General features: G+C 43.9%; 1 protein-coding gene and 1 pseudogene across 6 annotated transcripts in view; one reads left to right on the forward strand and one right to left on the reverse strand.

Moving 5' to 3' along the window:
- The window catches only part of Dab1 (DAB adaptor protein 1), a 1,131,348-nt gene that overhangs the window by 152,139 nt on the left and 955,093 nt on the right, over positions 1-24,116 (forward strand). The gene's annotated exons all lie outside the window — the stretch shown is intronic.
- On the reverse strand, positions 20,660-21,520 carry LOC116096322 (annotated as a pseudogene). Its single transcript, XR_004120950.1, has one exon. The product of XR_004120950.1 is annotated as a 60S ribosomal protein L7a pseudogene (transcript).

The raw sequence follows: 24,116 nt of genomic DNA on the forward strand, positions 1-24,116 counted from the left end.
AACCCTCCTCTCACATAAACACTTGCTGTCCCATGCCCTGCTTAATTTTCTCCAGACGATGCCTCTACATCAAACTTACTGCATTGTAATTACATAGCATTTTATTTTTGTATGTTCCCTGCTAGAACTGGAGCTCTATAGGGATAGGAGTTATATCTACTTTTGGTCTTTGTGTCTCTGTACATGGAATGGCGCTTAAAACAAATAAGTGCTGTTAAGATTTGTTAAGAAAGTGAATTGGTGAGTTTAATATTAGAAACAGGGAACATGAGGCCAGTCTTACTTTTGAGAGCATGTAATCAGGAAGGGTTCTACTACTTTCTCCACCAATTGCTGAAATGAAGAAGAGGAGAGTGAAGAAGTGCTTGGTTGGCTGTTGTGCCGACTCAGCCATGCATTCTGTCTGACTCACAAGCCACATGAGCAGTGTGCCTTAGCTTCTCCATGGGTGTTATTTATCTTATGCTCATTCTCTGGGCTCAAGATCATGTGTTCAATTTCCATAATTGTCTACAATCATCTGTTTGTCAAGCATGAATGTCATGTCAAAAGTGAAGATACATGGCTTCCTGAGCACAGACCCCTTGGAGGGTAGCCACAGTACAAGCCCTTCACATTTTTTTTTAAATTCACAGACCAACAGCATTGAAGACTTCTCCCCAGGTCCTAATCACTAGAGAAACATTTTCTCAACTGGTTAGCAACAGCTTCCTTTCTGAATATACACATCTCAGAAGAGGACTCTCTTCTCTTCATGCTTCATTTGCAGCTGAGGATCCTGATGCCTGTTGCTCTGACCACACTCGCTGGACCTGTTGGACTCTTCTTGATATCCCTAGCATCTTTGCTTCTACATCTCACCACACATCCATCCCTTCCATTCCCATCCATATGCTTTGGCTGTAAGGACCAGTGCCATGCTGATGACTTCTCTGTGACCTAGACATTTTCAGCCTCTGTCCCCAAATGCAAATTGATCATCTCTATCTGGAGGTCCTGTAGGTACTTGCTCACATTCACCATGATCATATTTTCTCCTAGCTAACCCTGTAAGTGTATGTCCTACCTCCGTGATTGTCAACTCCAGTCACTGGGTCAATGGGCCCAGCATGTCAGCTCTTGCCATGATGGCTCCTCTTTTCTTACTCAGTTCCCTTCTCTCTTCCTCCCCTTGGTTGTCCAGAGATGTGGCTTCAACAATCTGTTACCCAGGAGTCTAGGAATACAGTACTCCTCACCTGAGTGTCCTGGCTCCTGGCTATTACCACAGCTCATATATCCCAAGACCCAAGTTTTGTCACCTTACATGTCTTCCTTTTATAGCAGCACAGCAAATTTTCTAGACTACATTATCCATGTTATTTTATTCCTAAAGTTTCTTTTATGGCTTCTGGGGAGTGAGTCTAGCTTGCTTAGCCTGCTTTTGCCCAGCTCAGCACACAGAGTTGTCATAGCCCTGACCATAGTTCCCTCTCCTATAAATTGTAAATATTATTGGGTCTACTGTGATGACTAGCTGAGCCAGTCCTTGTCATGGGTGACACTGGGCATTAGAATGCCTCGCATATTGCATAGCTGTTCAACAAAGCCTTGTCTGTGTTCCCCTTGACCTGAGTGATCACAGACATTGGGGGATATTTCTCTTTTGTAAGCCAAGACTAAAGCATTTCTTCCTGTCCTCCCTAAGCTCAGACAAGAGCTGATCGCTGCCCTCCAATTTCATCTCTACAATGACACATCAAGTAATGAGGGCAGAGCATTTGAAACTGTGTTGGCTCTCTGGTGGCTGGGTCTCTAAGTGCCTGGCCTACTACTGAGCAAGGTATGTGCATCTTTCTCCATGCCCTTTCCCCTACAACTCTGGGCCTGAGGCTGTGGCACCTGCAAGAATGGGAAATGAATCCCTATGCCGTTGGCAATCAGGCTATACCAGCCATTCCTCATAACTCTCTTAATAATTTTTTCAGTGGAGATTTGACTATGGGGCCTAATGAAACAATGTGTACATCAGATCTAGCTTTAGCCATTACTGCTGCACAGCTAGAGCAGGTGAACGACTCTTCCTGGGTCTCAGTTTTTTTTTTTTTTTTTTTTTTTGGTTTTTTCGAGACAGGGTTTCTCTGTGTAGCTCTGGCTGTCCTGGAACTCACTCTGTAGACCAGGTTGGCCTCGAACTCAGAAATCCACCTGCCTCTGCCTCCCAAGTGCTGGGATTAAAGGCGTGCGCCACCACCGCCCAGCGGGTCTCAGTTTCTTAACTATGGTATGGAGATAGTGTTCTTTTTCTCAATGGACTTATGGAAAGATCAAATAAAAAGGTATTATTCAGTATTATTTTTAAGTGAACTTACTGATGTTAGGTCTGCTATGACAAAAGCCTTCTGCTTGGAGCAGAGGCCCCTTGTTCCTCAGTGCCTGTGAACAAGGGTTTGTAGGTTCTAGAAGGCTCAGTTGTAAAATAGTGACAATTTCCCTGCACATTTTACTGGGTTGTTGTTGTGTGCGTGTGTCTTATTAAAACCATAAAGTCACAACGATAATTACTATTTTCCAAGTTCATAATACTACATAAAATTACTTATCTTTAGTAAATTGTAACTGTGAATCCATTATTCTTAAGAGTCCAGTGATCCATTTAGAAGCCTAGGTCAAGTTAAATAATCTCTTTGTTTTCCAGGTGTGATAGTTAAAGGGTGAATTTGATAGGCACTTAAATCAAGTCTGGCACACAGTAGGGAGACATTAAGAGTAACACCAAGTACTCAGTAATTCATGTCATATAAGCGAATGAAGGAATGAATGATGAAAATTATTTCGGGCTGGTTACAAAGTTTATGCGGGATGTGAAAGTACATTATAATACTGTAACTTGATGTCCATGTAAGGAATATTATTACATCCTAGAACAACATATGACCAATTTTCTTCAGTCTCCTCCCTCCAGTACCACCTCCTTTGGAATTGTGCTCTTCCCATACTCTGCCTTCAGGAACAGAGGCCAATGATGACCATGAAGCCTAAGGATGCTGTGGTGCAGCAAGTAAAATTGGCAGCAAAACCATGTGTGAGATGCCTTTGGTCTCTCTCTCTATTGTCATTAATTCTCATGCTGTCAAGTAGGGAACCTACAAATTATGTATCACTGTGTTTGTAATCAATAACCTTCCTTTGGAGTTTTTGAATGTTCCAGAAGTTAGTGTGTACATTCTTCTAAGCTTTGCTTGTCCATGACAAGTAGTGCATTGAATATGACTCTTTTTTGAAATGAAGGTTGATTAAGGAAAGAAAACTTCCAGCATAGATTTTTAAAGAACACCAGATCCTCTGGCTTTTCATATTCTAGCACAGGGACCCTGAGGTCCCTAGTTCACAACTGCCTAGTTTTCTCTGCCACACCCTGGAAAGTCTGTGTTTGCACCTGTCCAGATGATACCCTCCCTGGCTATCTGTGAAACACCCCACTTGCCTTCAGAGAGCTCTGTCCTGAGCCCATATCAGCCTGCCCTGAATTTTGCCTCCATAGTTCTATCTCTGCCCTTTGGAAAGAGAAACTTAACCATTTTCCAGGTATCTAGTTTCAAGGGCTTGAGAACTATCCACTCATCTTATCTTTAAGTAGCTATTGCCAAGTTATCATTTGTGAAAATAATACATGATGTAGTTGATCTAAATTATACGCCCTACAAGCAGTCGCCAACATGTTGTGCTTGTTTTGAACACAACATTGACATCTACAAAATGCACAGTCACGATTTGTACAATGAAGTCACGAAAGAGAAATCACAAAACTGTGTTGTCTTAACTAATTTAAGGTTTTATGGTAGGAGGTATCCACAGCTATCCTGGGCTTCTAGTCACCCATGGGACACAGGATAGAGAGGTGGTTGGTATAAAAAAAGATGAAGCAATGAGACCAGGTAGTGGTTGCTGAGAGGGGAAGGGCTGGCCTCTTGCTTGATATTTTTAACCTCTAGACTTAGGATTCTTTGGGGGATGGTTCTGGTACTGTAAGTAGAGGGAGCAGTACCTGTTACGGTGGGCTGCTCACTGCCGGTGCTTTGCACACATTAGTTCTGAGCTGCACAGAGATCTTGCTGTTTGCAGAACAGACCCCTCAAGTGTCAGACCACATGGCTATACTCCCCTGTCTCATGCCCATCTTCACTAACAAGCTCCTTTGCTCTCACACTGGATCATCGTGGACTCCTTCAGCAGTTGGGGGCCCTTCTCAGATGACCCAGTGCAGAATAGTGGAGACACAGAAAGAAGCCTGAGTTCCTATGTTCATCATAAACTAGGTTTCAGTAGGAAAACAGTCACAACATTTCTAGTTACACAACTTGCTAGAGTTTACATTGTGAAGTGTACCATTAAAAAAATTAACATTATGTTTGGTGCAAGATTTGTGGGAGAAGAGAATAATCCCAAACACAGAGGAGAGGATGCTCTCAGAAAAGAGGAGATAGAGTGAGCCAAAGCCGTGTAGTAGTAGTGTCTAGATACAAGGTCTGAGAGCTACAGGTTGGATCCCAGAGGGCAGCCCAGAGATCCAGACCCTGCAGAGCAGGCAGCCCAGGTGAGGAGTTTGTTCTTTAAAATGAGGACACTGTGGGGCTTTGAAAAGGAGAACGACACTGTTCAGTTCTTTTTGAAGAGCGCTCTGCCTGCAGAGTGGGAAACAGACAGGTGGAAAACGAGTGATCAGGAGCCCTGCGGGTATCTGTGGAGCAATTCATGCACCTGGAGTGGAGCTCTGCATGTAGGAACATGGCCAGAATCACACCTGGGTACTCTCCAGTGCAGTAGTCATAGTGCCACCTGGCAACCTGGGTGCCAAGGGCTGTGACCCCACTTCTTACCAAATTAATGCAAACTTGGCCAGGTCACCCAAATCTCTCTATTTTATCTCCTCATATGGAACATAATACATTCTCATATGGGACATATGGGACTTTATAGAGAGCTTGTAAGACTGTGGGAATTAACATAAGCAAAGCACTTAGAACAGGGTTTGGGACATTCTAAGTGTTATTTTGCAATTGATTTTGTGTGTGTGTGTGTGTGTGTGTGTGTGTGTAGAGCACGAAGTATCTATCTTAATTGGTCTCTATTTTATTTTTTTGAGACAACATCTTTCACTGAAACTGGAACTCATATGTTTGGCTGGATTTGGTGAATGAGCTCTCCCCAATCCTTATCTTCTGCCTCCCCATGCTGAGATTATAGACAAGTGGGCAATGCCTGGCTTTCCATGTGGATCTAGAGATATGAACTTTGCTGAATGGGTCATCCTCCCAGCCCCTATTACTATTGTTTTTACGTACCATTATGTGTGTGCATGCATATTGGGAGGTAACTGCTATAGTATATAAGAGCACATGCAAAGGTCAAAGGTCAGAGCACAACTTTGGGGATTTTTCCCTTTGAACTTTACATGGGTTCTAGATATCAAACTCAAATTATCAGTCTTTACTAACAAGTACCTTTACCTGCTAATTCATCTCACTGGTCCTGATACATATGGAATATTATATATAGCTATATATAATATATAATTATATTATAATCATGTTAATATATTAATACATAATATAATATGTATCATATATAATATACCACAATGTAATATTAATGTTATACTATTATAATATATTATATATTTAATTGCATTTGTGTGTATGTGTGTTTTGTATATGAATGCTTGTATGAATGGGTTACATATGTTTGTGGGTATATGCGCATATACATGAGTATGGAGCCCCAAATTTGATGATTCATGTCTTCCAGGATCAATCTCCACTTTATTTATTAAGTCAATGTCTTGCTAAATCTAAAAATGGACCATTGTGGCTAGCTAGACAGTTTACCCTGGAGAATCCCTGTCTCTGCTTCCTGAGTATTGGGATATAGAGGCAGCTACTGCACCTGTCTGGCTTTTGTGTGGGATCTGAGGATCTGAACTCTGATCCTCATGCTTTGCTAGCAGGCACGTTATCTACTGAGTTTCTCCCCAGTCCCAGCTTACTATTATTTTTAACAACTACACACTGCTGCTTAAAAGCAATTTTGGGGAAACTAAATCCATACGTTCTCTTTATCACATGAGAATTAGTCTCTATTTCTCATCTTGAATCATAGGTAACACTAAATGCTTGTCAGCACTACTCATGAATCCCTCCCCCCAGAGTGTATTGTAGCCTGGAGCTGAGCTGTGTGCACTGCTCATCTGTCTCAGTCTCCTGTCATCCATCTTTTGTGCTGGGAATTTGTTTTCAGTCTCCTGCTGGAAGAGCTTCTCTTAGTCCTCATCTCCCCTTCCATCTAGGTCTGGCTGTTCCTCCACCACCACTGGCTCCACTCCATCCTGTACTTATTGGCTGTCACTGTCTCAGAGAGGCTCCCCAACGACCTCTTGTGGTAGATGCTATGAGGCATCATGTAGATCCCATTTCAAGAAAGGATTTGGTTTGTCTATTGTTTTGGTTTGGATTTGTGCAGTCCTGGTGATTGAACCCAAGTCCTGCACCTGATAGGCAAGGGCTCTGTCCCTGGGCTCTGTCCCTAGGCTACTAGAGAGAGCTTGGCAGTTTATCTGGGAGAGTGCAGTGGCCTATCCCTCTCACATGCTTTTTTGCACAGTTAGAGAGTCCTGGTGGATAGCTCCTGTTTTCTGCCAGCAACACCAGCTTCCTTTCTCTCCTCAGGTGTGCATTCTAGGAGCAGATCACTTTCTAAAAGCTTGCTCACTGCTCTGACTGCTCGTCACTGGAGTAAGTATCCAGGGACCCCAGAAGCCTACAGCCATGCCTACTGCTTATCCCCAGCTGGGAAGCCACTTGTTCCAGCTCCTATCAGCCTGCCTGTACATTTTCCTCTTAGGATACCTCATTCGACCATTGACTATATTGACTATATTGTTCATTTCCTTTCACTCCCGGATCCCTTTCCTGAAGTGTTAAAAATATTTTTCTCTTTTGGCTAGCGTCTTGTAATGCAATTCGATGGCATGGTGACTAGTTAATGTTACTGTGCTATAGACTTGAAATTTGCTAAAATAATATGATTTTTCTCTTTTTAAAAGATTGTCATGATGTCAGGCCTTTTGGGGGTATGATTATACAGCATGGTGACCAGAGTTAATACTACTCTATTGTACACCTGAAATTTACCAAAATATAAGATTCTTGTCAGCCTTGAAGGCACTCAGCACATACAGTTGAAAGACTATGATGTAATTTAATAGTCGAGCTCTCCTGGCTTTGGAAACGAAATGTCTGGAGCTGAAATCCTGACTGTGGATGACACTTTTCAATCTTGTACAAGCTTTCAAGTTCTGGACCTACTAGGGTTTAGCCTGGGGCATGCCTCGCACAGAGAAGGTGCTCAGTAAGTCCTAGCAATGGACAGGTTATTTCGGGGGTGGTTGTGAGGATGAATTAAGACGATATATGTTTATTAGTTAACAGAGTACCTCATTCAGAATAAGCATTTGCTACACGTACCTTTTGTTATCAGTTGTTCTAGCTAGATGTATTGTAGAATTTTTGAAAGCTAGTTCATGCCCAGCCTTTAAGCCCTTTAGAGTACCAGGCATAGTGCTGAGCAGAAGGGAGGCACAAGTTGAACCCCAGTTGGCTCATGAGAAGTTTGCCCTTCTCATCTCTGTAGAGCAGGGAGTGCCATGCCTGCCTTCTGATAACTCCAAGGTGTCTAACCCATCACGGGACATAGAACACTCCATGTGTCACTTTAAAGAGGGAGTTTGAGCAGAATGAGTTTCAGTGTTGTCAGGATGCTGAAATGTGGTCTCCATGGTGACTTCCAGCCCAGCAATTTGAGGAAGGTGCTTCCAGACCCCATAGCTGGCATGCTGAAACCTCCAAACTTGTGCCATGTTTTTGCACATTTCTTAGACAGATTGTGGATTGTGTGTTCATTAATTAAGATGAAAGTAATTGGTCCCAGCAAATAGTTTGCACATCAGCTTGCAAATTGGGCACCCAAGGAGGCTCTATGTTCTTTCTTTCCCATCTTCTGTTTCTGTGACTTAGTCCTTGGCTCCTGACTCTTTCTAAACCCTCAGGCTCTCATCTTATGCTGACAGTTGAAAATTGAAGAGAAAGTAAGTTTGAAATGAAATTTCCTGGGCTTATTGGAAATCTGGTCATGCTTGGGGTAGGGGGTAGAATAATACACCCTTCATCGTAACTTAAACAATGCTTTTGTGTGTATGGTTTCATCAATACCTTACTTCCTGACTGAGAAACAGTTAGTCTTAGTAAAAGTATGAAAGACATAGGTGGCAGAGGTCCAATCTGAACTTTACCACTAAAAACCGGTGGAGCTGGCAGCTTGCCTGGACTTTCCCTGGGTACATTCCCAGTGTGAATGCTGAGGTGACTCAGAACCTACCCCAGGATGGCACTGTGGGTAAAACTAGCACCCGAGGGGAAATGCCCTCAGTGGGGTTTCTGTGTTGTTTGCTATTGTAAGTATTCCCCAATACAGATGCCTCTGCATCCTTGCTCTTTGCTATCAGAACCTAGCTTAAGGTGATCCCAAGTTTAGTATCCACTGACTCTTTAGATGCTTGGTTCCAAGTTGGTAGAACTGTCTATTTGAGGGAAGATTAGGAGGTATGGCCTTTGGGGAGAAGGTATGTCACTGGAAGCAGGCTTAGAGGTTTAAAAAACCTATCCCAGTCTCAGTTAGCACTCTGACTCATGCTTGTGAATCAAGATGTAAGCTCTCTGCTATTGTTCAGCCTACTGCAATGTCTCTCACCATGATGGTCGTGGTCTCTCACCCTCCGAAATTGTAGGCCCCAAATAGGCTCCTCTATAAGTTTCCATGTTCATGATATCTGTATAGCAGTCAGAATATACCTAAGGCAATGAATGAGTCAGTTTACTGGTGAGTGAGGTGACCAATGAACCAAAGCAGTTGGCTCTTCTTAGGTGACTTTGTAACAAACTTTGCTTATCCAGATCCAAGTGCAAGATCTTCTTGACCTTCAGTGTGAAGGTGAGCATTCAGCCATTATGTTCATTCATGGCAGCATTCTGATGTGACACAAATGGCTGAGGGACTTTCAAAGTACAAAGGTCCTTGTGTGTTTAAATGGACTTACCTCATTGGGCATGGGAGCTTGGATTCTACCACGATGGCTGTTGGTTTCATCCTGTATCAAGAAGAGTAGAACATGTACCCTAGGCATGTTTCTTTATGCTTAACTCTGTCTGTGGACACTCTTAATGGGCATGATAAAAAACTGGTATTTTAAAGAGAAATATTAGCTGTGTAGATAGTTGTAGAGGAAGAGAGAGACCAAAGGCTGCAGGAATAATAGAGGACTAGGCTTCCAGAATGTGTACTATATTCAAACTACCACACAATTTAACTTTCACAAGGTATCATACATTTGATAAGAGTTTCATCATCCTACCTGCTGATGAACAAGTAGCTGTGGGCAATGTTATGGCCTGAATTGAGTCTCCTCCCCATCTTCCGAATGTATATATTAAAGTCCCAAACTCTAAAGCCTCAGAATGTTACCTTCCTTAGGAATAGTTACATGTTTTAGTTAGAAGATAGCATTCAGCTAAAGCCTAATTTAATATGATCAGTATTGTTATGAAAGAGGACATTTGAGTACATATAGAGTGTTGTATAAAATCAGGGGTCAGGATGCTAATCTATATCCATGAATCACTATTGCTCCCCAACAATAACTAGAAGATATGGGAGGGTTCAGAATATAATAACACCCCCCACAGCCTTCAGAATGAACCAGACCTGTTCTTACTGACATCTTATCATGGCTCTAGAACAATAGGGCAGTAAATGTCATTGATCAAGCCACATGTTGGTGGCCCTCTGTTATGGCAACCCTAGGAAACTGATACGCAAAGACGACATTTCCATTTGGGGTTGCAATGCTACTAACTCAGATACAGGGCTCTTTTGCTCCAAGGCAGGTTGACTTGGCACAGCATGCACACTCTCCTAACTATCTGTGTGAAAGAATAGACCAGGGACAGAGTTTCCAAGCCCAACACCCTGGGGTTTTCTCCGCTGCTCATTAGTCCTCTCTTTCATTTAAAGAAGAGGGCCGCTGGGGATCAATAGTTCTTCTTCCTGCTGTCCCCTCTTGCTGGCAGCACTGGAGGAAGTGATGGGAAGGCAGACAGCCTGTGGCTTGGCTAGCTTCCCTAAACAGTGACTTCCCACAGTTAGAATGTGCTATCCCCCTGCCAAGGAACCAGATGCCCCATGTCAGAATGCAGTGTCACAGTTGGAGGCTGAGCTAGCAAAGGTAAGCAGGGAAGCTGCTCCTACTAATGTGGCATTTGACTATGAGCCCAAGGTTCTTGCCTCGTGGACTGAACCCAGGCAGGAAAGCCAGAAGTCTGTGCACTGGATCTCACACAACTCCAGGCATACTCTCTACCGGGATCCCACTTAGTGGGGTCTTGGGCATAAGATCTTGGTCCCTCTAAGGGGTGAAGGAAATTGAGGAAAATCCCTAAGAAGGGAAAACAGTTCTATTCCAAGTATCTACTGCCAATTGCTCTATGTTCCTGTTTGTGGCTTCACTCTTGACTCAGGTGAAGAAATGCTTTCGGAAAGATGAAACCAGTGTTTCAAGTTTAAAGAGCAAAGAGATGGAGATCCAGTACTAAAAGTGGCTCTGCCTATGCCAAAACCTATGCTCTTGTATTCACCATGGGCATAAAGTCCAGTAGCCATGGCATCGCATCGTCTATCTTCTTTCCCTGCTCCTTACTCTAGACCAGAGGGTAAGCCTTGGTCATTCAGTGCCCCTGTCTCTCCTTCAAGAAAAGAAGGATTGTGGTTCCTTAAGCTAGATCCAACAGACTTTAGAACCATTTTTCCCTTCTTTCTCCTATAACACTACCTGTGATCAGTGTAGAACCCAGTTTCCACTTGTTCTTCAGCCCAGAATGCTCACCTGTCAGGCTTTAGCTCTGTAATAATGCTGTAACACAGGGATCATCGGTGTATGTGCTGGAGCCAGGCTGCCTGAGTGTAGATCCTTTCTCAGCCACTTCCCAGCTGAGTAACTATGGGGAAATAGTTATACTTTGCTTAGACTTCACTGAGGATGAAGATTATGAATGCTTTCTGCCCTTAGGCTACTGGTTATATTGAAAATGATCAGCAAACAAGGCCCTCTGTCTACTGCACTGCTCTATGGGTTTCTCTTGCTTGTCTCTTCCTTTGGATCTTGTGCTCCTTAAAGTTGAAGACAGTGTCTCTATGACTCTGATACCTCAGGTGTTACTAACACAGAACCTGGTGACTGCTTGATACACATTGAATAGATGAATTATGTATGTTCATGCTTATCAACATCAATGAAGTAAAACGACAATATTTATAGTGACAGTGTCCGGTATATGTTCTGGTGGTAAGCTATATTAAGGATAGAACCCATTAGACTGCTTATGGGGAAGATATTATTTGTTAGGCGCTGTTTCAGAACATTTTTAATACAGCCAGTGGTCTCAACAACCATCTTGAAAAAGTTCCCATCATTTTTTGTGGCACAGAAGAACAACACACTGTACATGGAATTTCAGTGACTCTCATTATTATTCAGCTAGAATATTACACATTGGTGGGTTACTCCAAGCTGTGTGGCTCAGAGTCCATGTACATGTCTGTTCCAATCTGCTTCTTCCACAGCTATAGTGGCAGTCAGTAGTTCCAGAAGCAAGGGGGCAGGGGTACACTTGGATCAAGTAGTGAGGACTGAGACCCTCGCTACAAAGGACTCTGAATATTCTTACCTCTTATTCCCTATGTATCGATCCTTTTCTCTTAAAAGAACTGAGGCAGTTCAAGTTGCCAGAGACATAACCAAAGTGGCTCTACTTGAGTGTAAAGACAGATAAGTCCCATCTTTGGCTTTGTTTTAGAGTGTCCAGCACCATGTATATATTTAACATATGACAGCCAAATGAGTAAGTAAATGAATGAGGATCAAGGACTCAAGATTTCAGCAGCATGAGCATATTAAGCACTCAGTTTCTACTTAGGTTATTTATTTGAAGTATTTCACATCCATACACCAGAAAGGCTGGGCTGCGAGGAGGCCCATATTCCCATGTTGAGGCTGTATTATCCAAGATGCTATATCTCTAACTATCTGCATCTTTGTGACCTTGGGTAGACCTGTACTCCTGGAGCTCCAGTGAGTAGTGGTGCTGTGAGTGATGAAGCCCTCAGATGGTCTCACTGGTGAGCAAATATTAACACTTTGAATCAATTGTGCCTTCTTGATTACTGCAAAAGCTGTCCATAGGGTTCAGACGCCGGCGGAGAGTTATTATACCGTGCAACAGACAAACATAGAGCATTATAGAGTGAGAGCAGGCAGCATAAATGAGTTGAAGACAGAGATGTATTTTCCCTTGGAAACTGAAGTCATGCAGTGGGGGATGCCGGTGGAGTTGCAAAGTGTAACTGGCAGAAGGCCAAACATAATGCAGATGGCTGCTGGCTGTCTCAGCCTCTGCCTTGCATCATGGCTATCTGGAAAGTGGGAAAATGGAGAGAATCTCTTTGAGGCGAGTGGCTGTGGCCCAAGAGTTAGTGGAAACGTGATACCTAGGACAGCGAAGACTATGCAGCAAGCGGTCACTGAGTGTTAGCATTTATGCAGTCTCAATGCAGCCAAGGATCAGGTAAGCTGGAGCAGGCTGTCCTCACAAAGCTGACAGACCAGTAGATGGCAACCAGTCACAAAACTGACCACATTGGAAAAGGGAGCAATGGGAGCAAAAACATGGGACATTATGCAACTTATAGGAGGTGTTTTCCTCCGCTGGGCTTGGATGGTAGAGTGGTATCTCAGTTTGGGTTACTATTGCTATGATGAAACACCAGGACCAAAAAGCAAGTTGAAGTGGAAAGAGTTAATTTGGCTTATGTGTCCACATCCATAGTCCGTCACTGAAAGAATTCACTGCAGGAACTCAAACAACTCACAATCCTGGAGTCAGGAACACATGCAGAGGTCATGGAGGAATGCTGCTTATTGGCTTGCTCACTATGCCTTGTTCAGATTCCTTTCAGAAAACCCAGGCCCATAGATAGCACCAACCACCCAAGAAGATGCCCTATAGGCTTGCCTACAGTTCAGTCTCATGGAAGCATTTTCTTAATTGAAGTTCTTTCCTCTCAGATGACTTTAGCCTGTGTCAAGTTGACATAAAACTATCCAGCCCCAGAGGTCATCATAAATAAAGGGGTATGATGAGAGAAATAAAAGCAAGAGATGAGCTAGCAGAGAAAGAGTGGAGATATCCCTAAGCAATGCCCAGATACCTCCAGGGCATTCCAGGCACTGGAGGTAAAACTCTTGAGTGGGAACTCACAGGACAGCCTTGCTACAATGTGAAGCTGGGTGTATCTGTTGCCTCATATTAAGCACCACAAATGGAAAGTCTTTAGAAAATAGAGATGTATTCTCAAATAACCCTAGTGGCTAGAAGCACAAATTCAAAAAGGTCAATGGGGTCAGGCTTTCTTTGGAGGTGCTTGGAAAGACTACTTCTTGTGTCTTCCAGTGTCTGGTGGTTGCCAACAGTCCTTGGTCTGATTTCTCCCATCTCTGTATCTTCTGTATCCCCTCTGTTTTCAGTTTCTTCTCCCCCCTCTCATAATATCAGACATTGGATTAGAACTGACTCTGATTCAGTAAGAACACATTTTAGCATAATTAATAACCCTATTCCCAAATGAGGTTCCACTCTGAGATTTGGGATAATGTTGAGGGAATGCTATCTAATCCAGTAGAGAAGTAGCCACAAGGATTAGAAATGACAGGTGGGTGGCAAAAGCCAGAAGCTAGATCAGGAGTGTATTAGTAATAATACCAGTAATCAAAGCTTCCTGCGTGTGTGGTCTAGTGTGTCAAGAACAGTCTGAATGCATACATGCAGAATCCCTGTGTGGAGGCAGAGTCAGGCTGAGTATAGCCAAATGGGAAAGTCAGAGCCCGGAGTTTGCAGTATGTGGCATCTATCAGAATCTTGTAGGAAACAGATGGCACACTTGGCTTAGGGTGATCTGAGAGGATGGAATGAACGAATTCTTGAAGGACCTGTGAGCAGGATACTGGGGGACTCTCTTGAAACTGGGCAGTTCTCTGGGTATGTTACCATTCGTGAATCTGAAAGATGTACACTAGAGCACAAATCCAGAGGACCATGGGAAGAGGCCACCTTCAGGAGAATGGTGGCTTTTGAATAGGGGTAGTTACCCTAATGGACCACACAGAGAGGGAAGCAGGAAAATAAATCTCCTAACTTTTTCCTTTCATTCTCCTGACATTAGACATCCCCAGTGGATGCTCCTAGGTGCAGCACAGGAGATCAGTCTCCCAGGGCCCCAGCTAAGTAGAAACGATGAGACTGGACTAAGAGAGACAGACAGAAATTTGTTACCCTGGACAATGACAGAGCCTGAGTGTCAGAGAACTGAATTGTTCATCTGTCATAAGAAAGGCATAGAGCCTCTAATTAAGAGGGAATATGGGTAGATTTTGGGTTCAAGTCACTCACCCATATATCCGTCCAGCCTTCTTTGGCACGTATCTGTCTTACAGGGTCATGAATACAATTGTGTACACAATTATAAGTCAAAGTCTTTACGGGCCACATGGCATTTTGAATGAGCACCCAATTGGCATATTCACTCTTCTTGTCAACTTCACTAAACAGCAGTTTACCCTGTGGAGTCTCTATTGAAGGCCCATGTTACTCATTCACATTCAAGGCTGCATGGCATCATTTATTTATACATGTAGCTTGTTTTTTTTTTCCAGGCTCCCAGAATTTCCTGATCACTTGATCTGGCTTCCGGCAGTGAACCGAACATCCTCATGTAGCTCAAGATCTGATGAGGAAAGTAATTGATGGCAAATAGGTAAACAAAGACACCTAGCACCTGTCAGAAGATGCAATGGATACAATTAAAGCTGAGTGGGAAGGCAGGGAGTATGTAGGGTGAGTGGGTAAGTGGAAACACAGTCATGGGGACCACTAGGAAGGTATTTCAGCAAAGAGCTGAATAACCTTAAAGAAGGAACCATTCTGGTACCGGAGAGTTAGAGCAGAGAAAAGGGCAGGTGTAAGGGCACTGGGGCAGAGTATACTCGAAGCATCTGAGTCGCAGCAAGCAACACAGTGCGAACTGAGTGTGATGTAGTTGCTGAGGGGACAGGAGCCAGGTCTGCAAAGCCTGTGGTCTTGGAAGGTCTGTATTCTATATGGCACACCAGTAAGTTCTATGAAGTTTTTCTCCCATTTGCACAGTGGCCTAACCAGCAGTGCAGTGTGTGGTTCAAAGGATTCAGCAAAGAGATGGGTGAGGCTGTTGCTTCAAATATCATTAAGTATTAGGCAAGATAATGTTTGCATTGCTCAGTCCTTTAGCTTCAGGCTACCTGCTGCTGAGTAGAAGAGCTGCCCGTGCTCCCGAGGACGTGGTTGTGCTGGCCCATTGCTTGGCAGCGGGTTATCGGCTCTCTTACATGACACTTATCTTGCTGTTGTGGCTCTTCCTCTCTGTGACCTAGTGTTTCAACAGTAGCTCCCCGACTGTGCCTGTGCCCCTGGCCTCCTCAGTAGAATTACACACCAGTGATTCACAGTGCCCTCTCATTATCCTATATGCAATAAAGACTTTCTGGAGGTTATATGGAATAAATGTGCCATTTACTGTCCACCATGGTTCTTATTAAACTTGTTCTCCTGGTGGGGAAGTATCTTTGTGGGACAAAGCGGTTTTATGCCCAAACAGCCCACGAGCTGCTAATGGGTTTTATGTCCAGCTGTAACAAGGAGCATTGCAGACAGCCTTCTGTTTATTGTGATCAGGAGCCACATGTCTTTCACCCATTGTATATAAAGGCCTCTCGTTAATAGAGTGGTCTGTCTTTGTAAACAGAAAAGCTGGTGTCCGAGTGGAGATGTGTTGGTGTGATCTGAGAGGCCTTATGGCTTAAGGAATGAAATCGGGAGCAATCAGTGGTTGTCATTATTTAGTGCAGTTGACAAGAGGTTGAGAGCTTGAAAAAGAAGTGTGGAAATAAATTCTAGGTGGCATCTTCTCGGTATGAGACCTTGTGTTTCTTGTGGACTGTTCTCTCATCTCTTGGCAGGGAAAGGAGGCAAAAGGTAAAATTAAAATTTGCCAATTGTTTTTTGGGTTTTCTAGGCACCATCTTTTTGATCTACACACACTAATGGAATTGACTAGTCTAATCTCAACTCCACGGTCACATGCCATCTAGAAAAGGGTTCAGGACTACAGATGGCTCATAACTAAATATTTTGGAACCTTGAGGTGGCCACACCAAGTCACACAGACCTAATATCTCACCTGTAAGACATCATTTCTAAAACAGTAGGACAAAGCAGGGTAGAGATGAGTAGGCCTGGGTTCTAGTGAGGTTTGTACAAGGAGAGGCATCAGACCTAGGCCCTGCCCTCTGTCCTCTTGTAATCTTCCATGTATGAACACACCCACTGGAGCAGCAATGTGAAATCAAGAGAAGGGAAGAGAAGTGAGTCCCACACAGAACAACAGAGTATGACTGACTTTGAGGAATCTCCAGCTTTTGGGGGGGGGATTTCATGTTGTTCTTTCCACATTTCAGTAAGATCATGGAGAGTATTGATGTGTCAATATCAAACCAGATTTCTTTGTGTTAATTGGGTAAGCACAGAATGGAATGAATCAGTGTGCTTGCAGGTACCTCCATGTAGAGGTGTTCACTCCTATTTTCCTAAGTGTATCTCCACGAGACTGTAACTCTACTAGGGTGGATAGCTGAGCTCCTTTTGTGAGGCTCATGTCTTGGGCACCTAGAACACTATGTGGCATGTGCCCATGCATGCCCCCGTGTGAGGGGATACACACATATCAACAGAAAGCATGAGGTATAGCATGTATTCAATGTATATTACTGGGTGAGTTTGAATAAGCAACGGTACTGGCTACTTTTCTGTGTCAAAATTCCCAGCAAAAGCAAATTAAGAAAGAGTCTGTTTTGGCTCACAGTTTGAAGGACCCTGTTCAACATGGTAGGAAGAGCATGGTGGTGGGAGAAGAGGGATGCTGGTCACCTGGCATCCATAGTCAGGAAGTGGAGAGAGATGAATTCTGGTGCTGGCACCTTCTCCTGTTTCCTTTTCACACCATCTGAGATCCTTGTCCACAGGATGGTAACCCTCATACTTAGGATGAGTCTTCCCCTCCTAGGCTAAACCTCTCTCAAAAAAAAAAAACTCACTCACAATAGTCTTGGATGTGTGTTTTCTAAATAAATCTAAAGCCGGTCAAACTGACCACAAAAATTCACCATCACAATAAGTAATGTTCATTTAATATTGTACAAAATAAGAGTGACTCTTCCTACTTTTTGAATTAACCCAAGTGTAAAGAAATAAAACTCCAAAGCTCAGTTAATATGGCAATTCCAATATACCTATAAAATCTGATTTTCTACTATACCCACATGCATTATCCCCACTAATCCAGTGTCATTCCCTATTGTATTACTTGGTAACAGCTTTCAAAGAATTAGAACCTGTCAGGCATGACCAGTCCTTCTGATGTCTTGGACACCCTGCAAAGCCTTTTGGCAGAGTTGGTCATTGACCATATATCCTTGTCACCAGAAAGCAGTATAAAGACAATGCAGCTTATTCATTTTTCCTTTTGTCTGAATTCCAGACAAAGAGTTGTTGACTAAATTCTCAACTCCAACTGAGATGACCTAGTTAATTCCTTCCTGGCTAGAGGCCTAGTCAGAGAAAGAGTCCATGTTTCTCACAGGCATGGAATTCCACAAAGGTTTTTTTCTTCCCCTGCTGTGATATGCAATGTAATCCCCATTGCTATTAAATCAGAGGCTCTTTAACCATCAACTAGTGTTTAGTGGTTTTTGAAAACTAAACTTGAAATTACTTGTCTGTATTTCAGGTATAGAGAGAGGAACACTTGGGCATTTAATGAGAATGGAACACCCCTGCCTGTGTTATTCCCATCAGCAAGTACCCTATAGAATACAGGTATCATGGAATCCAGGATATATGTTCCTCATTGTACCCATCAGACACATCTTATAAGAAACCTATTTGTTTGTCAAACTTCAGGCAACAGCCATCAAGAAGGTCCACTTCCCTGAAGTAGGACTTCATATGGTGCTAGTGCTTGGCATATATTGGATTAAAGAAAATATATTATTGTTCTTCATTTTCAATTACTTCATTGTAAAGAGCTTGCAAAACAAAATAAAACAAAAACAAAAAAATCAATCAATCAAACAAATAAACAAACCCCAATGCTGTTAGATTAATGGAGTCAGTCAAATAAGCTCTCAACTCAGATCCAGTTTCTGTACCTCACAATGGAACTTCTCTACAGTTAGAACAGCTATTTATAGTAAATACACTAGCTTAATTAATTTCAGCTTTTGTTTTTTTGCTTACATGAATGTGACTTTAGTTTCATATGACATAGATGGTTTTCATTGGTGCCATGGGATGATATAATGTGATTTTCAGAATAACTGAAACTTGAATATTTTGTTTGGCCTTGCAAGCATGTTATGCAAATGTCAAGTCATGATATAAACTAGGAGGGATTTTGGAGCTTATGTAGAATATCCATGTGTTATCAAGGTTCAGAAACACAAAGCAACTTGTCTCAAGATCATGCAGTTAGCAAGTGGCAGAGCTGGGTTTTGAAGTTGTGTCTCTACCTCCAAATCAGCTTGCACCCCTTCAGTGAGTAGCCTATAGAATACAGGTATCATGGGATCCAGAATGTATGCCAAGAGCTAGCCCCACCCTCTCTTCAGCAGCTATACCTGGCACACTTCACAAGTCTGGACCAATCTATTTACAGTATTGTATAAAATATACAAAGACAGGTTGTTGTCCAGTTTGTCTCTCGAAACTCACAGAGCGGGGAGGACCATACTACGTGGATCAACTGAATGCAGAAAAACAGGTCCTAACCAAGGACTGTGAAAGCTAATGTGGAAATCTGTTCACTGTCACTAGCAATTAAAACATGCAAATAAAAATGTGCATATATGGATTATTTAATTTTATTCACCCTTTTCCAGTTCAGTGTGGACTTAAAGGACTTTGTAATCTTACTGCAGATAGAAGTGTCCCAGTAGAATGTTGAACCACCAAACACACTCCTCCTTCCTGGTAGTCTGTTCTATAGAAGAGGCAAGCTTCAGGCCAGTACATTTGCTTGGACTGCTTGGGTATTTCAGTTACCTTGATAGCCTGGCTATGCAGAAAAATCTAGTCACCCCCATTAAATATTTGATATACAATAGACAAAGCATTTATCTTTGTTTACTTTTGGGCAATTCAAAATGTCTTGGCTTTTTCCTTAAATATCAAATAGGAAATTTCCTCAGGAGAAACCAACAAGCTTTCTTCAGTTTCTGGAGTCTCCAAGTAGGACCTGACAGAAGACAGGCTGATGTGACTAAGGCTGCCTAGGAGGGTGGCAAGCTAGCAGTTCTGCTCCTGCTCAGGTTGCAGCCCCTTTGTGTAAGGTCTAACAGCCTCAAAGCCCTGAGACTGGGGTGGTAATTAGCAGGTAAGAGAGCAGGAGTTCCCCACAGCTGGCAAACTTGGCCTTCAGTGCTTGGCAACCAGTGAGTAGAGTGGGAATCTGGCCCTAGAGTGCATCTGGTTCCAAATCCAGGCCACTATGTCTTGTGGTGGAAGAGGAAAAGAAAGAGAACAAATAAAGGAAATGGACAGGGGGAAGGGAGGAGGCAAGAGAAGAATAGAGGGAAGCATGGGCAAGGGAGGATGGGGTTTTATGTCTTTCAGCACACAGTGTAAGAAGAAAGACAAAGAGAAGGGTCAGAGGTCCCTGGGATGAAATTATTCCTGGCAATTTAGAGAGAAATTTTCTAAAACACAGGTTAGGAAGTCCGCCCTTTGTGGCAGGCTTGGCTGTCTGGAGTTCCCCAAGGACAGCTTCTTCTCCTGCCACCTCATTATCTCTGGCAGCAATCTGCATGGCCAGTAATGAGAGGGTCTTAATGCTGGAGTCTCCAGGGTGGGTAATGGCCCTGCACACGGGGCTGGGGTCGTAGGTTCAGGCCCCAGCACTATGGAGAGAGCTGTGGGGAGCTGCAGATTGTCCCCCTGGATCCACAGTCCATTAGCCCTCAGCCCTCAGCATGGTGATAATGAGAAGGTGGGACCACTCCCCAGCACCCCCAGTCAATAGTCAGGGCAGGCTGCACTCCCCAGGGGCAATGCTTCCTGCTGCGTGTACCCACGATCCTGCTCCCCTTGCTGGGCCATCAGCAGTGTCAGCTCATCTAGGTTCTGTGTCCTCTGAACTTTGCCCCTAACAAAACTCACAGAAATAATTAGGCAGTCAGGTGGGTTTGGCTTGATGGTTATAAAGTTCTTTACCATTTCCACTGGTCTGCTGTGCATGATCTGCAGATGAAAACACAAAAGCATTACCATCAGAGCTCTGGTCTCTCCCTTACCCCTTCCCACGTGCCTCAGTTTTGTCATTAGGCTTACCAGCTTCCATCTCCTGGTTTAGACTGTTATTCTTTTTTTTTTTGAAGATAACTTTGTAATTATATTTATGTACAGAAAACTTAGTGTACATTTAACCCAATTTAGTGGCCAGTTCTTTAGCCTTTGCCTTTGCCAGCTTGGCAATTCGAGCCACAGACTTAGGACCCAGGACGTTGCCTCCCCAGTGGCGACGGATCTCGTCGTATCTGTCATTATAATTGGTCCTACTAGCTTCCACCAGCTTAGCGAGAGCACCCTTGTCTTCCGAGTTAACCTGTGTGAAGGCAACAGTGGTGCACGTCTTCCTGCGGACGAGGCGCCCCAGCCTAGCCTTTCCCTTGATGATGCAGTAGGGCACCCCCATCTTTCGACACAGGGCAGGCAGGAAAACCACCAGCTCAATGGGGTCTACATCATGGGCAACCACCACCAGTTGAGCCTTCTTATTTTCCACCAAGGTGGTAACTGTATTGACTCCTGCTCGGTGGACCGGTGGTCTCTTAGTTGGGACGTCCCCTTTGCCAGCAGCTTTCTTCTCAGCACGGGCCAGTAGCCTTTGCTTCTTATCTTGCTTTGTCTCTGGTCTGTACTTGTTGGCAAGCTTAAGCAGCTGAGTTGCTGTTTTCCTGTCCAGGGCCTGGGTGAACTGGTTAATGGCAGGAGGTACTTTGAGACACTTATAGAGGATGGCTCTTTGCCGCTGCAGCCTGATGTAGCGAGGCCATTTGACGAAGCGTGTTAGATCTCTTTTGGGCTGGATGTCCTGCCCAATGCCGAAGTTCTTGGGCCTCTTCTCAAACAAAGGATTGACCACCTTCTTGGCCTCCTGTTTCTTGACGACGGCGGGGGCCGGGGCCACCTTCTTCCCCTTCGCCTTCTTTCCTTTGGGCATCTTGCTCGGCTGGTGGAGAGCTAGACTGTTATTCTTATTACTGATGGGTGATGATGTTCTGGGATCACATATGTCATGTCTCCAACTTCCCATGTGGATGCTCCTTTTCTCTCTATCTGACAGAAATAGAAATAAGCAGAGGCCTAGTTGGCCCACGACTCTCTTGACAGAGTTTGTAACCTTAATAAGCACATTATAATGGAATCATGGCTTCAGCCCCCACAGCAAGAGCTTGATGCCGAATAGTACATTGCCAGTGACAGTGGTTCTTTTCTCTCCTCCCTCCCTCCATGTTTAACATAACTGCTAGGACCTGGTGAGAACCTTGAAATTGCTTTAGACATTTAAAGCAGGGAATTTAACACCAGGTGTGAGTGTATATTGGGAAAGCCTAGAAGCCTAGGTGGGACATAGGACTTAGAAACCAGTGACAGGAAGAAGCCACTGCAACCAGAGCAGGGAGGTCCAGATGGAGAAGGTGGGAGCAACAAGTCCAGAGGTTCCCTGGAGAAGCAACACCTGTTGACAAGCCTTAGAGATGATGGTTGTCTTAGAGATGCCCTTCAAAGCTAGGAGAGTGCTGGGTAGACACACACTGTCCTTTCCCAGTCCTAACCTCCAGGTTCCCATAGTGCCTCAGGTTAGTCACACAAGAAACTTAAGAGTAAAGGACTTGGGGAAAATGTCATTTACTTGGCAAAGAAACTAGTGAAAGGCCATGAGTTTTGGTAGCTGGTATACCTAACTGCTGGTACGTGGGCCAGCTTCCTCCTCCAGTGCTAACTGTGGCGATGTCTACTGGTTCCTAAAAGGTTTCTCTTGGCCTCTGAGTGCACTTTTAGTGTGCTGTGTGTATGGTGTGGTGTCACTCGGGATTTGTAGTTGAGGCTGCAGATCACCTCCCAAATGAATGGTGCTGTGGAAATTGGCTAGATAGTAGCTACTGGGGTTTCATTGCTATATAAGTCTCAAGTGTCTAAAAGTGTTTGATATATAGTATGAAACAAGTATGTGTTGAATATGCTAAGATGTGAAAATTAGGGACAGGAGGAAAGCTAAACATTGTCAACATTTCCTTCTACTCATCTTTATTAAGTGAAGGTCCTGGAGTGAGCCCCACTTCGGAAGTCCCATGTGGGAACGTGTTTCGAGAGCTGGGTAGCAGAAAGCCAATTGCATTTTGGTTAGAAATCTATCCATAGGCCAGCTACTCTTTTAAATGTCTCTGTGATTCTACCCCTTCCCTGTTGTTCTTTGATCTGATGGTTGCCTGTGGTTGAATTTCTTCACTAGTAAACCTCATGGTGGACAAGGCTGGCCTGGCTTTCCACGGATGGTATGGGTTGGTTGCCAGACGAGGGTGAATACTGTGGCTCCTGCAGTTATGTTTCACGCAGAGTTCAAACTGTGCAGATATTCAAGTTGGATGGTTGGCATGGGAGCTTAGACTGCTTTTAGCAGATGTGTTTGTGATAAATTTTCCTTCAGTCAGACGCAGTGGTATCTTGTGGCTCTGTCTGTCTCTGACAGTGGTAAAAACCTTCGTCCCCCTGCCTCTCTGATCCAGCGTCCAAATTCTCCAAGTACCCAGGAAGCTGAAGGCATGTGTGGAGAATCTGAGTAGCTCATTCTGTGACACTGACAAGGAAGCCCTTGCGTGAGGGAAGGAGAGCGGTGCCATGTAGTAGAACTGACGTCCATTCCACAACAAAACAGGCTGGCCTGGAATCTGCAGTCTCCCAGCTGCTAGCTTCTGTGAGCTACCTCAGCCCTCAGTGGCTCAGGTTCTGCAGCTGTAACAGAGATGATGGTGCAGAGGAGAATGGCATGCGTGTGGTGGTGGGGTTAAAATGAAGGCGTGTCGATGTTTGTGTTCAGAGCTGTGTCTGCTCTGCAGTAAGCACTACGTACATCTGCTTCTTACAAGTCACCCCACAAGCATGCCGAGAGCCTGCTAGGGGCCACGTGTTCTACACACTGTGTAAGGAAACAGAAGAAAAGGGCTGGCTCTGAATTTAGTGATCTTAGCCAAAAACACGAGAGGGAAGACCAGGAAGTGAATCATTGCTGTCATTTGACAGCTGCAATACATAGGGTTGTACAGAGGATGGGAGCAGAGAGGCTGGGAGCCTGCAAGCCTGCCAAAGACCCCTGGAGAAGGCACTGGAGGCTCCAGAGAGGAGAAACCTTTGGGGGTACTGTATGAAGGGGAGTGAGAGGCAGGGATAATACTACAGGAGAGGATAGTTCATATAGTCTGTAACATACTATCAAAGATGCAGAGTTGGGTAATAGCACGGCTTTTATGGGGAAGTCTAGAGTAAGTGAGATGCACACGTGAAAAGAGAGGGACAAGGAGGTTGGGGATTAGATGAGGGCCAGTCTGTGGGTCCTATGAGATCAGTCAAGTATGGGTCTAACTAGGAGTCTTTGCACTCTGTGAAAGACGAGATGGTTGAGACGCATGGCTCATGACACTTTGAGATTTTATAATTTTTTTTTCCTAAGAGGACAAAAAAAAAAATACATCAAAAACTAAACTATGAAGCTGCCCTTAGACCCAATCTTTCATATATTCCAGGAGAATATTGATTATGAGTGAATTCTCT

The sequence above is a fragment of the Mastomys coucha genome, unplaced genomic scaffold (assembly GCF_008632895.1).
Source record: "Mastomys coucha isolate ucsf_1 unplaced genomic scaffold, UCSF_Mcou_1 pScaffold18, whole genome shotgun sequence".
NCBI lineage: Eukaryota > Metazoa > Chordata > Mammalia > Rodentia > Muridae > Mastomys > Mastomys coucha.